The sequence below is a fragment of the Leopardus geoffroyi genome, chromosome D1 (genome assembly GCF_018350155.1).
Source record: "Leopardus geoffroyi isolate Oge1 chromosome D1, O.geoffroyi_Oge1_pat1.0, whole genome shotgun sequence".
NCBI classification, from domain to species: domain Eukaryota; kingdom Metazoa; phylum Chordata; class Mammalia; order Carnivora; family Felidae; genus Leopardus; species Leopardus geoffroyi.
This window is the reverse complement of record NC_059329.1, coordinates 8,559,528-8,576,855: the sequence shown is the minus strand read 5'-3', so window position 1 is coordinate 8,576,855 and position 17,328 is coordinate 8,559,528. Positions and strand designations below refer to the sequence as shown.

Here is a 17,328-nt window from a genome sequence, read left to right as displayed (position 1 = left end):
AATCACATTCTAGGATTGTTTTTTCTAGCTTTGTGAAGAATGCTGGTATTATTTTGATAAGAATTGCCAAACGCTTTCCTAAAGGGAGGGGGGAAAATACCTGGCAAGAGGAAAGAAACTTTAAAAAAACAAAACGCAACAAAATTAGTCCCCTTTGTATCTCAGCTTAACTCCTCAGACATCATCTTCAAATGTCACGTCATCACTTTTAGCGTTTTTCCTCTAGGTGGCAGCATCCACACTGGGGAGTACAGTCCATCTACCGAGCCTGAAGGATCGTTTAGCAGTAGTGTTTGGAGGTCCTATTTTTCCTTTTCGTAAGAAAAACCTTCATAAAATGTTTATTACACTTATAAAATGTATGACCTGGAAACGTTCCTGAGTATTGTATCCGAAAAGAAAATAGAAATGAAAAGCAGGTTACCAGTTTGAGGGGATGTACAACAGACTGTAAAGATAATTCACCAAAATGTTGACAGTGATTTAGCTCTGAGTAATAGAGCAGGAAATAGGTGAATTTTTTTTTCTTTTGGTGCCTTTCCAAATTTCCTACAATGAGCCCAGTATTTTTAAAAACATTGTTTATCCTTCTGTCCATTCCTTGCCATCAGCCTCCTTGGGCCCTTGGAGAACTGAAGAGAGTTATCTGGTCCCCAAATATTTCCAGTGTCAGAAAGCTCTAATTTTTTAACTGTGGAATGAAAATAATGACAGAAACTTGAAACGTATAATAGGACTAATTGAAGGAGAGATTGAGGGGTAAAGGATCTTTTTAATACTCCCCATGCCCAGAAGTCGACTTACTGTGAAGCTAGTAAAGCTTATGCTTGAGGGCCTCCCCCTCCCTTACACTGATCCCTTTCAAAATATTGTATCCCATTTGAATTCATGAATTTGGATGACAAGGCCCATAAATTATCCTGTGGCAGAACCTACCAAACCCAGATCCACCATTGCCAAAGCACACCGAAATGGTCTCTGACAAGCTTGTCCCTGTCCTTGTATGAGGCAGGTTAGTTCTAACTATGTTTTGAGCAGGTGGGGGTTGGGGGGAATGCCTGGAAACTCCCCATCGAACCGGGAGGCCAAGCCTCATACACTCTGTACGCTTGTTGCCTACCTAGCCCATGTCTGGCACATTTCAGGTAATCAGAAACCATTTGTAGCCCTGTTAAATGGCAGTGAATTTTCATGGAGAAGTAAGAGTTCCTAATTCATGGAGTAGTTGACGACTAGTATTTGTAGAGCTGTTGCTCGTGGCTCGCAGAGAGGGTGCTCCTCCTGTCTTAAATAAACAGCGCCACAGAGAGAACACCTCATCCCCAGAGGAGCCCTTGGGACTGGTGAGCAGATCCCTCCAGGTGAGTCATCACCTGGTACAGCTTAGCAAGAGACTCTGGCTCCCCTCTTTGAAAAGCTGCATCTGGGGGCATTTGGGTGGCTCAGTCGGCTGGGCGATCGACTCCAGCTCAGGTCATGATCTCAAGGTTTGTGAGTTCGAGCCCCACATCGGGCTCTGTGCTGACAGCTCGGAGCCTGGAGCCAGCTTCTGATTCTGTGTCTCCCTCTCTCTCTGCCCCTCCCCCACTCATGCTCTGTCTCTCTCTGTCTCAGAAATAAATAAACATTAAAAAAATTTTAGAAAAGCTGCATCAGCATACTTGGGATACAAGGAAAAAAACAAATCTGGTGTGTGACATAAATCTCTCAAACACAAGAGTGCAAACTGACATGGGATACCAAATGAGAAGAATGAACAAAAAAAGCTGCTGCCATTTGACCCAGCACCTCCCCTCTGGGTACACACCCAAAGGGAATGAAAGCAGGGACTTGGGCAGAACGTACACCATGTTCATAGCAGCATTTTTCATAATAGCCTAAAAGTGGGAGTAACCAGTGTTCATCGACAGATAAACAGATAAGCAAAACGTGGTCTCTACATATGATGGAAAAGGAATGAAATTCACACATGCTACATTGAATGTTGAGGACATTTTACTAAGTGAAATAAGCCTGTCACAAAAGGACAAATATTGTGGGATTCCCTTTATGTGGAATATCCACAGCAATCAGAGTCACAGAGACAGAAAGCAGATGCTAGTTTCCAAGGATTAGGGGAGATGGGGAGTTGTTGTCTGATGGGTACAGAGATTCAGTTCTGCAAGATGTGACTACTTATGCCACCGAACTGTGCACTTAAAAATGGTAAATTTTATATTTATTTTATTTTATTTATTTATATTTATTATTTATTTATATTATTTATATTATATTATTTATATTTTACTGCAATAAAAAAAGTGCCAAAAGACCAAGCAGATGGAACAAGGAAATAAATATTTTCCTATATTTTATCAGTATCTTCACAAGAAGGGATTGATGGTCTATTACAGAACTGTTCTGTAATGTAGATGTGAATTATTTGTGAATGTTAACTACTAACCTCTAATGACACCCTTACTATGTGTTCGGAACCATGCTAAGGGAATTAACACATTGTCTTAACTCTCAAAATCAGCCTGTGTAGGTGTAGGTACTATTATTATGGTCATTTTCAAATTCAGAAAGTAAGGCTTAGAAAGTTTTAAGTCATTTGCCCATAGGGCAGAGTTAGGGCACTGTGGAGCCTAGATTTGGCCATGTGGCTCATTTCAGAGTTTGGGTTCAGTTTTGGGGGTTTTTAGTGCATTTTTTTCTTTTTCTTTTATTTTAGAAGGGGGGGGGGAGAGAGAGAGAGAGAGAGAGAGAGAGAGAGAGAGAATGAATCTTAAACAGGCTCCACACTTAGCACCGAGCCCCAAATCAAGAGTTGGATTCTAAACCAACTGAGCCACCTAGATGCCCCTTAATAAAAACTTTTTGTTGTTCGTAAGTTAAACACTTGTTTAAGGAATTTCTCAGGAAAGAAATTGGAATCAGGAGAATGCAAATGACACTGATATGCCCCGAGGATCTAAGAGCTGAACAGTGCTCCTTTCAGAATTATGCCTAAAACAGTGCCTCGGCCAGCAGCCCATGTACTTGCTGTGGAGTGGGGGGACTCCAGCCTTGATCCATGAGTAAGGGAACTGGAAAAGCAACAATGACCAGATACTTCATTTGAGGTACAAATAATTTTAGAAAATATTCTAAAATGTCACTTTAAAACTTTTTTTTTTTTTTATTTTCAGACTTTATAATTCCTGACACATTGTTCAGTATGAAATATTCTAAGTAAGCATAAACTGGGCAAAACACTAGAACCAAGTAAAGAATTGAGAGATTGATTCTGTCAATTTATAGGACTTCATCTTCCCCGCGAAGGATTAACTGGATGTGTTATTGTATCTTTTCAAATGCACATGTGTTTTGTGTGTGTGTGCGTGTGTGTGTGTGTGTACACACAGTGGTAGATTAAGCACATGCATTTGCCTCTCCTGTCTCCCATATTCCCATCAAAGTAACAGAAAAGATCTTGTAGAGAGAATGCGAGAAAAAGCGTCATCAGCTGGCCAAAAGTGCTGAGACATTTCTGAAAGAGAAAAGCAGACAGATGACCTGAAAGAAAATGCAGAGAAAACTGTAAGCCAGGGCACAAGAAATGAGCATGTGTCTTCCCAAGGTGCCCTCCCCACCCCCAAGGGAGCTCACACTCAGTCATCAATAAGATGATGGGCTGTGGGCCCACCTCCAGTGGCCTCATTAAAGAGCCAGATGCAGTGTCTAGAGACAGCTGGGCCCCTTTCCTCCACATGTGTAAACACAGCTTGGCAGCTGGGACTTTTGCCCTCAGGCTAAAAGCCAACGCGCTGCCCTCTAGAAAGCCAGCTATCGGCTCAGAGAGCGTTCTTGCTGAGGATGTTGTGGCTAAGAGGAGATACTGAAGAAATTCTGAATGTCTATGATAAACTCAGACTGGAAATCATCAGACTTCAGATGCACCCCCACCTGGAAACCTCTGGGTTCCCAGATCCCCTTGTTTGCGCTTTGCCCACAGGAAACCCTGCAGGGAGGCCTTCCCGCCTCCAGACTCCACCTGCTTCTACACCCACCGCTGTCATCATTCTATTCCAGTGAAAAAGCGTAGAGAGACTAACGCAAAACCCCCCGAAGAGGAAACCCACACAAGCTACCAGATACTAAATTAAGGTGTTGGTATAGGACAGCAGGGAGCCTCAGACTTGTGAGAACAAACAATACAAAAAGGGAGAGCCTCAGAAAAATAAATAACTGAAGCTGAAGAAAAAAGACAACCTAAGCAGTTAGCATATTAAACAAACAAAAAAAAAAAGAAACACCTAGTGATGCACACACAGAGCACTCACATCATTAACACCTATATTAGCCAATTAATACAATTAATATTTAAAACAATTTTTAAATTGTGCTGAGTGCTTTATATGGATTAACTCTTTTAATCTTCAGAAGGCTTACTTATAATCACAGAGCCAAATATAAGAGCAATAAAAATGCTAATTCATATCAGGAGAATTTGTAACCTGCATTCTTTTAAGACAATTATAGTTTGTGATGAAAAGTAACCATCAGGGGCGCCTGGGTGGCTCAGTTGGTTAAGCAACTGACTTCAGCTCAGGTCATGATCTCACGGTTCGTGGGTTCGAGCCTTGTGTCGGGCTCTGTGCTGACAGCTCAGAGCCTGGAGCCTGCTTCAGATTCTGTGTGTGTCTCTCTCTCTGTTCCTCCCCTGCTCATTCTCTGTCTCTCTCTGTCTCACAAAAATAAATAGATGTTAAAAAAAAAAAAAAAGAAAAGAAAAGAAAACCGTCAGACAACATGAAAGAGTTGTTAGAAAGTAAAAATAAAAATGTCCAATGGAATTGCTAAATAATAATATAAATACGATGGAAGATCGAGTTGGTTACCTGGAAGATAAAGGAAGTGAAATGACGTAGAATATGAGAAAAAATTAAGATGTGGAAGGTAGCTCAAAGAAATCTAATATTTCTCTAAAGGCGATTCTAGAAGGCATAGGGGATGACCATGGAGAAAAATAGTCAAGAAAGTGGTGAAATAAATTTCCTTACACTAAAGAGTTTTTAGGTTGACAAAACCCACCAATTACAGGGCAGGGAAAGCAAACAAAAGTACATCTAGACACCCTGGTGAAATTGTAGAATTCTAAGAACAAAACAAAAATCCTAGTATAATATATATACACAGAGTGTATACTCTGTGCTCGAAACTTTTCTAGGTCCTTGTGATAGATCGATGAACCAAACAGACCAAACCCTGCCCTGGCGCATTGTTAGCAGAATGTATTCCAAGTTACTGAGGGGGGAAAATGGATCTTAGAATTTTAAACTTCGCCAAACTGTTAATCAAATTTGAGGACTTAAAAACAATTTTAGACACTCAAGTCTCAGAAAGCTTACTTCCCATACAAAACAAAACCAAAGTTCCAAGGAGTAACCCAACAAGTTGTAATCCAAGAAAGACAACAAGAAGCTGTGGTGAGTATGACCCAAAGGAAGTGACGGAAGCAAGGAAAGGAGGAAAGGAATGGAGGGAGGAGTAAGACTCCATTAGTTATTCAAGTTTAGAAGAATCTCATTTAAGCCACAGAAGTTGAGTGAAATAACATTACATTTCCTTCTCAAGGGAGGTTCATCTCTACTACTCAGTTGTTAATCCTAGCTGGCCGTTACAGAGGACCTATGTGCCTGGCACTGTGCTGAGTGCTTTCTATGGATTAACTCTTTTAATCTTCAGAAGACTTGTGTATAATCACAGAGCCAAATATAAATACAGTAAACCATAACCATGTATATATTCCATGTGTATATATCTGTATCCATATATACTTGTGTATACGTGTAAATCTATCCATAAAAGAAAAACTTAGAAGTAGAGCCTATCACATGACTGGGAATCAAGAGTGCCTTATCTAAAATGATTCCAGATGTAGAAGTTTGAGTATTATTTAAAGCTACAAAGAATATTTTTAAATACAGTTTTCAGAAAAATGAGAAATACTAACTACTGAAGTGAATTACAAATAATGGAGCTAACACACATTAGGAGATAGAAAAGTTGGGAGAAAGTATAAATATTCTTCCTTATCTTTCATAGATGGAAGTCAGTGGACACTTTCCAAAGCCAATGAATTGAGAAACAGCTGTAAGCATATTATTTTCAATTACAATAGTAAGTACTACGTGACAGGAGTAGCTGTTAACAGTGCTTGTGTTGGGAGTGTCAGCCTGGGCAGGAATGGTATAGAGATCACGTTCATTTTATACTCTTCTGTACTGATACACATTTTTTCTTATTACATGCATGTAAAACTGCTATAAAATAACAGTGACCTACTTCAACACTAGTCAGTACACTAATTTTTTTTAAAGAGTGAGAAACTAAATGAGCCTTTTGTAGGGGCCCCTGGGTAGCTCAGTCAGTTTAGCATCCGACTCTTGATTTCAGCTCAAGTCCTGATCTCATGGTTTGTGAGATCGAGCCCCATGTCAAGCTCTGTGCTCACAGCATGGAGCCTGCTTGGGATTCTCTCTCTCCCTCCCTCTCTGCCCCTCCCCTGCTCGCACATGCTCGCCCTCAAAATAAATAAATAAACATTTAAAAAAATTAGTGAATCTTTTCCACAAACGAGGCAATGGTATTTAAGTATATGTACTTGAAAGAGAACTTGCTTAGTCATTGTTGCTAAATGTCTTCAAAGGCTTATGATTGTTTTAGGAAAAGTGTCTTAGGTCAAAGACAGCTTAACAGGGTTACCTGGGTGGCTCAGTCGGTTAAGCATCCGACTTTTGATTTGAGCTCAGGTCATGGTCCCAGGGTCATGGGATCGAGCCCTGTGTTGATTCCCACGTCAAGCACCACGTTAAGATTCTCTCACTCTTCCTCTGTCCCTCTTCCCAGCTTGCATGGTCTCTCTCACTCTCTAAAAATAAGTAAAAAATAAAAAGTTAAAAAAAAAGAGCCTCACATATTATCTGCTTGTCTTTTTTAAGTTGAAAAGAGAAAGTTAAATCCACTCTCCAGCTTTTGTCATTTTGAATTGGGAGAAAGTTGCAAGTATCATGTGTCCTATCCTTGTCGATCCTACAGATGGCTCAAAAACTGATGAACTAAATACTTTGAACTTTCCAAAAAGGAATTCATCACTGAGGATTACTCCTCTGTCCAACTAGAATAAGATGCAGTTTGTATTAAACAACATTCTCTAACAGTTAATATTTATTTACTGAGCCAGGGAATGCAGTGGCATAGGGGACAGAGCAGGGGGCAGAAAGTCTGTCTTTCTCAGCTGTGTCCCCAACTATGTAGTGACCTGGCCACCACTTCATCTGTAGCTCCTTCATCCGTAGACAGCAGATAAAACCACTCTCCTCGCCCCTTCATATTGTCCCTGTGAGCATCAGAAAGGATCAAAGGTAAATCCTTTGAAATACTGAAATAGTGTACTGAGAATACTACGTAGTATCATTTGGATTATAGAACATCACAAGTGAAAAGAAGTTAGAAGTTATCTTCTTTAATTCACAGTTTCGGTCTCTCATCTATTACTTGCTTAGAGCCCCTCCACATATTATTAATACTCAAAAACAGAATTTCACTTAGAATTGTATCCTTCTGGATTGCATCCTCTTCTAAAGTTACAAGGAATCGTAGGCTATTCATGCTGCAAGGGACTGCTGGCCTAAGATAAACACAGGACGGTGACCCCCAAGCCTTGGGTTAAAGCCTGTTCCCCAGACTTCCAGTCCACAGCCCCTTCCCATGGCCACTTATGGATAATTACAGTCAATAAAGTTCTATACTGCCCTGACAAGAGTACGCTAATTGTTTTCTGTTTTTGTGATGTTCAAAAGATGTACCCTTCCTTAAAAAGCAATTATGTGGCAAAATACACTGAACAAAAGAAAACATGAAGAAGAGAAAAAATTTAAAAAGTAATTATGCTTAAAAAATAATATAAATACACAGATGCAAATCTATTCTCTAAAACTATCAGAACAATTAGGCAGTTAGTAGTCAAATTAATTACCAACATTCCAGGAAAACTGGACATCATTTAGTCCTTCACACAAACCCATGGAAGAGAGGCAGAAGATGTAAATGGTTAACATCACCAGATTTTAACTCAAGACATGAGTTTGAATTCCAGTGCTGCCATTCACGAGATTTGTAAATTTTATGTAAATTTTGAAAATGTTCTCAACCTCCCTAAGCCTCAGTTTCCTCATTTATATTATGGGAGTAGAAATAATTGCTTCTTAGGGTTGTTGTAAAGATTAAAAATTCACATAATTCAATAAGTGGGACCACTTATTATCACTTGAGATTTTTTTTTAATTTCTTTAAAGTTTTATTTTTACTTATTTGACAGAAGGAGAGAGAATCCCAAGCAGGCTCCACACTGTCCGCGCAGAGCCCGATGCAGGGCTCAAACTCCCCAACCGTGAGATCATGACCAGAGCCGAAGTCAGACGCTTAACGACCCACCCAGGCACCCCTGTCACCAGGGATTTTTGCAGGTGAAGAAACTAGAGCTCACAGCTGTCGTTTGCTCAGCTAATAAGTGGTGGAGACAAAACCGAAATCCCAGTCCTCCAAGTCTGTTCTTCCCACCTCCCTGCGCAGTCTCTCTAGCCAACACTTTGTTAACCTCACGTGAAATATCCCCCTGTGACCCCACCCCCCCAGTGCTCCGCTTTTCCACACCCAAATGGGAGGTTTCCGTCCTAAGTAGGACAGCTCTTTCGGCCAATTTCAGATGACATGGCCTTCAAGCGGACGCATCTCTTTTGGCCTGCCAAAGGGAGTCACTTGATTCTTTCAAGTTCGCAGCCCTCGTGTGCTGGAGACGAGGTCGGGTGGGGGGGGTGGCTGCCCATCTGTGTCACACAACCCTCTATTGTACTCTTATCCCTCCTCACTGCCCCTGACCTTGTGTCCCGTGAGGAGGCACGTGCCTTCAGTCTCCCTCCCTCACCCCCCCCTGCCCCCCCCCCCCAGTCTCAGGCATCTCCAGCCAGGATTGGGAAGGCCCTCTCCTTCTTCAGCCTGGTGTCTGGGTGCTGGCTCTTCAGCACTCAGATCCTCCCTCAGTACCCTAGACATGTCTCTGAGGGGCCCCATGCACATTTGACTTCCCCCATCCTACACATTCTGGTTGTCCCTGTCTTTTGTGTTTTTTATTTTTGTGGCTTTCAGAGCCCAGTGGGAGCTGGCATGTCATTAGCACTCCATAAATGTTTGCTAGGAAAAGTGGGAAGTAAGAAGGAGGAGAGGGAGGAGTCAGTGGTGTTGTCACTAGAGATTCTGGACAAGGTGTCACAGTGAGGTCACCTTCCTAGGTCCAAAAGCATAACAATATTTATACATTTTTAAGATCTATTTACTTATCTATATCTGGAAATACTGATAATAGAGATATCACTTTAATTTTAGTCTCAGACCTCACACTTAAAATTTCGGAGAGAGAGAGAGTGTGTGTGTGTGTGTGTATGTGTCTGTGTGTGTAAATCAGAGTTGGACTTTAGACTGTGTGAGTTGAATTGCAAATACGAGTGGAGTCCAATAGCCCTATCTTCTTGTGCCTCCAAGCTGCTGTGTAAACCTGGCTGAGCCACACTTTCAAAACTATTAACAGGCACCTGGGTGACCCATTTGGTTAAGCGTCTGGCTCTTGATTTCAGCTCAGGTCACGATCTCATAGTTTGTGAGTTTGAGTCCCGCATTGGACTTTGCACTGACAGCATAGAGCCTGCTTGGGATTCTCTCTTCCTCTCCCCCTCCCTCTTTCTCTGCCTTTTCTCTCTCTCTCGAGCAAATAAACATTAAAAAAAATTTTTTTTAACCATTAAAATGGAAGCAATTTTAACAGATGCCACCATTACAGGATTGTCATGAGGAATAATGATGATGCATTCTAAATGGTCAATTATTAATAAACCCATGAAAAATAATTATTGCACTATTCACATTTTCACAACGCTTGTTGGTGTTTATGGACCGTGTTCTACCATTTAAGTTTTTTCTGCTTGTCCATTCTCCCTGGCTCAGTGAATACCTCTAGAATTCAGGCCACCTGTCCCCGCTAATTTTGCTTCTGAAGTGACCTGAGAATCTGTTCCTGGCCCCTCTGTTCACACTCTGACTCTCCTCTTCTTTTACTACTTCGCACTTAGACACAGTGCCCTCCTGACACTTACACCTGCATTTTTAATGATCATTCTTCGTTATGTCTGCTCCATCCCAGGACATTTATATACATTCAGACTGCCTTGTATCCCGAGAGTACACAGAAGCTCAGCTTTCAGCTGCAGCTGTCTTGGAAATTTCCTTCAGTGTTTTCTGCTCTCCAGTCTGTGGGCATTCTATTCCAGCTCCTAATACCAGTTGCAGAGTCTCCTGGCTTTGATCACCTGGGAGGATGTGCCTCTCTCTCACTCCACATTCTCTTTGATCTAATGTCATTCTTGTTCATAACTCATATCTGCAGCTGTGGGTAAAATTATGTTCACTGCCCCATTCTGGCCGTGACTGACTGATTTTGGCCCATCAGCCTACTCATCATGTAAAGGAGAACAGGCGATGTCTGTCATTAATGTGTTGTTCCGAGACTCAAATTGTAACTTGGTATTCTCTGATTCCAGTGCCAACAGCAGAATGTCAGTGTGGTTGTTCAAGGTTTTGTGATGTGGCTGGTATGAGGCACAAAGGACCTTTGGCAACAGAAGGCTGGGTTGGAAGGAAGACAGAAGCCAGCTGTTCGGGAACACCCACCAGTGGAATGGAAGGTTGACAGGGAGGAATTGACCAAGGATCATAGGCCGGCCCTGGAGAAAATCAGATGGGGCACAGGCAGGAGGGCTCAATAGTCTCAGCCACTAATCCAGAAGTTCTTGGTTCTGCCATGGTAGTCAGCCAGCCCGGCAGCAAGTGGTACTCTTCAAGTTTTTACCTTAAAAAGCATATACATAAATCCTTGCTAGAGACTCCATTCATTCCTTCAGTAAATAGTTAGACACCAACTACATACCAGGCATTGTGTTAGGCATTGGAAAAGGAGAGCCAGCGTGGTGACTTCCTTGGCAAGCTTTGTTAAATGACTTGGCATGGACCGTTCTTCTTTATTGTCTTGTCAATATTAGAACGGGTTTTGGACCAGGAGATGTGGCTTCTAGCCAATGCGTTTATGCAAACAATTCTCAGATGTGCCACAAATATGTGCCCAAGATAACATTATCGTCTTCATTCCTGCTGTGGGATAATGACACAACTTGTCAATAAAAACAAATCCTTCGTAGGCAAATAACAGAAATACACATTGTGGTTTCTGGATGTTTTGATTTTTCCAATCAGTTTTTTCAACTGGCCATTCCTCTACATTCAGTTAAAAACAAAATCCCAGGAGGGCACCTGTTGGGATGAGCTGTGTTGTATGGAAACCAATTTGACAATAAATTTCAAATTAAAAAAAAAAAAAAAATCCCGTCTGGAAACTTCGATAGCTAATCATCACAACACAGTTTTCAACAATACCCCCATGTGTTTATGCTGTCAAGAATACTTGGTGTCCCACCATGAAAGGATTACATTTTTGTTGAGCTTTCTTGGTTGGTAACAGCAAGATTGGTAACAGAAGCAAAATCAAACAACAGCAAAAACCTAGTCTCTTTAGAAGAAACTAGTTCATATCACTAAGAATCCGTGCCCAGTGAGAAAGAACACCTACCTAAATAAAGAGACGTGTCATATTCTTGGCTTGGAAGACACACATTGTAAAGATGTCACTTTTCCCTAATACCAATCTATAAATTTATTATAGCCCAATAAAAATTCTACTGGAATTCTTTTGGAACTTGGCAAAACCATTTTAAAGCTTAGAAGAATAAAAAATATGCAAGGAACATCTGAATACGAAAGGATATCATGGAGGACCTGGACAGTTATTTAAACTGCGGCGTTGGGCGTCTGGGTGGCTCAGTTGGTTAGGCATTTCACTCTTGGTTCTGGCTCAGGTCATGACCTTGAGGTTTCATGCGTTCCAGCCCCACAGTGGGCTCTGCACTGGCAGCGTGGAGCCTGCTTGGGATTCTCTCTCTCCCTCTCTCTCTGCCCGTCCCCCACTCGCACTGTCTCTGTCTCATGATAAATAAATAAATTAAACTGCAGTATCTACTACCAATATACTGCTGAAGGAAGAGACAGATGATCAATAAAATATTGAGCACAGAAGTAGATCCAAATATGAATGGCATTTGGTTATATAATAAAGTAATGAAATGTGTTATTCCGACACCTGGCTAGTCTTTTGGAAAAATGACAGAGTTGGTTCCCTACCTCAAACTTCCAGATGAGATAAATATTCAAAAATTTTTTTAAATCATAAAGTATCAAAAACTTTTTTTTTCGATGTTTATTTATTTGAGAGGCGGGAGGAGGGGCAGAGAGAGTGGGAGACACAGAATCCGAAGCAGGATCCAGGCTCTGAGCTGTCAGCACAGAGCCTGACATGGGGCTCGAACTCACGAACCGCAAGACCATGACCTGAGCCAAAGTGGATGCTTAACCGACTGAGCCACCCAGTACTGGAAACTTTCAGATGAATGTTTTTACTAGTTTTCAGTGAACGGGGGCTTGAAGCCTGCCCCTTGGCTGTCCAGGCATCAGGCTCCCCGCTCCAAGGGAGGGATTTCCCTGCTGTGCATGACCTTGGCGTGACAGAGTACACTGCCTCCTACTTTAGGAGCTGGAGGAGACAGGGCCCCCTGCAGCCAACACGTAGTGGCCTCGTGGGGGAGCCCCCTGTGACCTGCTGAAGAAGGAAGTGTTCAGGACTGGTTTTGCAGATGGTTCCTACCTGATCGCCGACACTAACACAGTTACTGTTGCAGTTCACCCACTTAGGGATGGCCTAGAAGGACAGTTGGAGGGAACATCTTCCCAGGGTTGGAACTCTGGCCCGGTCGGAGGAGCACGTGGCTCTTGATCTCAGGGTCGAGAGTTTGAGCCCCATGCTGGGTGTAGAGATTACTTAAAAGGTAAATAAATAAATTTTAAATAAATAAATAAAGCAAAATAAAATAAGAATGTTATTCTTAAAAAAAAAAAAAAAAAAGAACTCTAAGTAATGTATCTCCTCACCCACCTTCCTGAGAGGAGCGATGGCCTGAGGGTTTAGAATCCAAGGGAAACAGGCTTCAGTCAAGGGACACATTAAAGATTCCACTGAATTGGAAAATGAAGTTCTCACCTTGCCATTTTTTGGCACACAGAAAAGAAAGTTCAAGTGTAGGCTGGGTGATTAATTCTGACTATAAAGGGAGAGAGAGGGATTGTAAAGGGAGACAGAGGGATCGTAGAGGGGCAGAAAGGTGTTCCCCAGATATACCTCCTTGTAACACCATGCCAGTGCTAAAAGTCAGTAGGCGATGCTTGTAAGAGCACACAGGCAGGCCTCTGATCCTTTGGAGATAAAAATTTGGGTCACTCCAATGAGTAAAGAACCCCAACCAGGTAAGAACAAGTGGAGGACAAAAAAATCAGTTTTGTTATTTCAAGATAGCAAAAATGTATTTTGTCCTATGAACTCCAGGGAGCAGGCCGACCAACTTGAACCTGTCAGTATGTCTCCATTTTAGCCACAAAGTCTGTTCAAGGTTCAGAGAGGAAGACACATTTTCTTGCTTACCAGTAGTTCTGCAGGCGAGTTTTTACCATCTGCTACTTTTTATCTTGCTCTGTCTCCAGCCTCCCTCACCCCTGCTTCCTGTCCCTGGCAGTCCTCTCCCTGCCCTACAATACTTGGCAATTCATAGTCCCTTAGGTCACCAGGTGGTTTCCACCTCTTAAAACTTGCACCTTGTGCTCTTCCTCCTCCCTCCATGGCCCCTCACCTATTCCCATTTGGGGTTCAGCCACATCGTTCTCTCAGAAGCCTCTTGAGTATATATGCCCAACAGAACTGGTGACTGGGTTCCCGTTTTCGTCGGAGTACCTGTAATACTCCATTGGTACTGTGGGTTTATGTGTTTATCTCTACTTACCAGATTTACCTTTAAAATCCCCGAGTTTGTGGGAATGCAAGCTGGTGCAGCCACTCTGGAAAACAGTATGGAGATTCCTCAAAAAGCTAAAAATAGAACTACCCTACCACCCAGCAATTGCACTACTAGGTGTTTATCCAAGGGATACGGGTGTGCTGTTTCGAAGGGACACATGCACCCCCGTGTTTATAGCAGCACAATCCACAATAGCCAAAGTATGGTAAGAGCCCAAATGTCCATCGATGAATGAATGGATAAAGAAGATGTGGTATATAGATACAATGGAGTATTACTCGGCAATCAAAAAGAATGAAATCTTGCCATTTGCAACTATGTGGATGGAACTGAAGGGTATCATGCTGAGTGAAATTAGTCAGAGAAAGACAAATATCATATGACTTCACTCATGTGAGGACTTTAAGAGACAGAGCAGATGAACATAAGGGAAGGGAAACAAAAATAATATAAAAACAGGGAGGGAACAAAACATAAGAGGCTCTTAAATATGGAGAACAAACAGAGGGTTACTGGAGGGGGTGTGGGAGGGGGGATGGGCTAAATGGGTAAGGGGCACTAAGGAATATACTCCTGAAATCATTGTTGCACTGTATGCTAATTTGGATGTAAATTTAAAAAAATAAAATCAAAAATAATAAATAATAATAAACCTACATCCAGCAAAAAATAAATCAAATCCCAGAGTTGGCACAGAGAGTGGACAAAGTAGGTGCCCAACAACGCTGGTGAACCATACTGATGAATCGCCAGTGTTAGAGGCAGCGGAGAATGAACAGACTTTCAGCCGGAGACTTTAAATGGAGCAAATACTCCTCTAAGTTTACTCTAAATAACTAAAGCTTATGTCGAGCACTTAAAAAGAGCCGAAATTAATTCTGTTCTTTAGAACATGTAAAATATAACTATTTTTTAGATCCAGTATTTAAGGCGGAAAGGTTAGGTCAGCTTACAGGCCTGTGGGTCCAAAAAGATCATAGTAACAACAAATCATCCCTTTTCTGCCTTTGACCCTGACCATGTGACTGTCCTTTCTCTCTTTTGTGTAAAGGGCAGGAGGAAGTTGTGCAAGGAGACAATAGCAGTGCATTTTTCAGGATCGGCAGCTTCGGTGACAGTTAAAGCTTGGAGGAGTTCAGTCCTATTGGTGTGGGTCACAGTTGCCATTATCATTACCAACTTCAGTCACTCGCTGATTGAGTTCTTCTTTCCCCCAAATTTTCCTGGGTCTACTTTGCTTGGTAAACCCACTGTATATTAAATTTTTTTTAACATGTATTCATTTTTGAGAGATAGAGACGAAGCATGAGTGGGGGAGGAGGCAGAGAGAGAGGGAGACACAGAATCTGAAGCAGGCTCAGGCTCTGAGCTGTCAGCACAGAGCCCGGTGTGGGGCTCGAACCCATGAACTGTGAGATCATGACCTGAGCCGAAGTCGGACGCTTAACTGACTGAGTCACCCAGGCACCTCAACCCACTGTATATTAATAGTATGTGAAATTCTGGGAAATTTTCATTTTCCTTCTTTTTTCCTCAAAGATACTTTTTTCCAAGAGGCCCATTTGTTATCAGCCATCATTGTCAAAAGGATGTTTAACATGGCAGGAGTCTTGTGATTTCTCCAAATGGTCCCTATTTTGTCCCAAGTATATTTCAGGTATTGTATCTGGTGGGCCTGTCTAATTTTAATCATGATTTCATTGGGATGAGGCTACTCAGAGCAAATTAGGCACCTTTGGGAAGCTACATTAAAGCTTTGGGAATAGTACAAGTGATTTTGTGCACTAAAGCAGTAATTTACCAAATGTTACTTAGTTATCTGAGAAAAAAATTGCAGAGTTTTTCCTGGTATTTAATTTGTTTCCAGGAAGTTATTCAAAGGGAGGATCTGAGCTAATATGAACAAATGGGCAATCTTAGATCTTACCTGTTCTAAAATCAGTACTGTTGCCTAATTAAGTAAGCATGTACAACAAATGTACTCACAGACACAGACCTGGCTCTCTGAACACAGAAATGTTCTATTTTTCTCTCCAAGGAAAATAACCTAAAGAGAAATTCTGCTTGCCCCTCATGACTTCTCTCAGGGTTAATTTTTTTTTTTACATAATACATCAAGTAATAGTTAAAACATGCATTTTTAATCTCAGGGTACCACATATCAGGCATCTCTTGTTCATAGTATAATCTTGAAACACATTCACCATTTTAAGCTGTAAAGTCAATGTTCATCAAAATAAAAGAGTGGTCCTTTAATGACTTTATATATTACCCTTCCCCATTTCATTATAATCACCAATAAGTCTCCAAACACTGTACAACCTCAGTGGAATTTCTACCAATCAATTCCTTTATTGTTTTTAAGATTTTATTTTTAAGTAATCTCCACACCCAACGTGGGGCTTGAATTTCCAATCCTGAGATCAAGGGTCGCATACTCTACCAGCATGCAAGCCTACCAGGTGCCTCTCAGTTCCTTTAAAATAATCTGAGCAAATATTTGTGGAGCATTAACTGTGTGCCAGGCAGTGGGCCAATCAATGGAGGAAAAAAATGGTGACTGTAACAGACATCATCCTTACATTCATGAAATTTACAATCCAACTAGAAAGACTGATTTAACAGGTCTTCATATAATAAATGTCTAACCAAAACTCTGAGGATTTGAGGGTGCCTGATTGGCTCAGTAGGTTGAGTGTCCGACTTCAGCTCAGGTCATGATCTCACAGCTTGCGGGTTCGAACATCACGTTGGGCTCTGTGCTGACAGCTCACAGCTTGGAGCCTGGAGCCTGCTTCAGATTCTCTCTCTGTCTCTCTGTCCCTACCCCACTCAAGCTCTCTCTCTCTCTCTCTCTCTCTCTCTCTCTCTCTCTCTCAAATATAAAATAAAAACATTAAAAAAAAAAAAAAAACTCTGAGGATTTTGATCCCAGTAACATACTGAATCCATTCAGGTCAAGGTCCCCACTGACCTTCAAATGGCTAAACCCAATGGTCGGCTTTCAGTCAGTCTTACTCAGCTCCTCCAAAGTATTTGATACCATCAATCACATCTTCCTTTTATAAACATTTCTTCGATTGGGGCACCCGGATGGCTCAGTTGGTTGAGCATCCAACTCTTGGTTTTGGCTCAGGTCATGACCTCACAGGTTTGTGAGATCAAACCCCTCATCAGGCTCTGCACTAAGAATGTGGAGCCTGCTTGAGATTCTCTCTCTCCCCTCTCTCTTTCTGCCCCTCTCTTTCTCTCCCCATCCCTTTCAAAATAAATAAACTTAAAAAAAAAAACATTTCTTCAA

General features: G+C 41.6%; 1 long non-coding RNA gene across 4 annotated transcripts in view; it reads left to right on the top strand.

The window, feature by feature from the left end:
- LOC123600622 overlaps window positions 1–17,328 on the top strand; it is a 58,204-nt gene that overhangs the window by 18,510 nt on the left and 22,366 nt on the right. Inside the window, exon 4 of one of the 4 annotated variants that reach the window (XR_006713701.1) lies at window positions 16,393–16,682. The exons of 1 other annotated variant lie outside the window; for it this stretch is intronic. This is a non-coding gene — a long non-coding RNA (uncharacterized LOC123600622). Of the gene's footprint in view, window positions 1–6,069; window positions 6,096–12,860; window positions 13,010–16,392; window positions 16,683–17,328 lie in introns of those variants that run through there. 2 more of the 4 variants (XR_006713703.1, XR_006713706.1) reach the window with 2 other exon arrangements.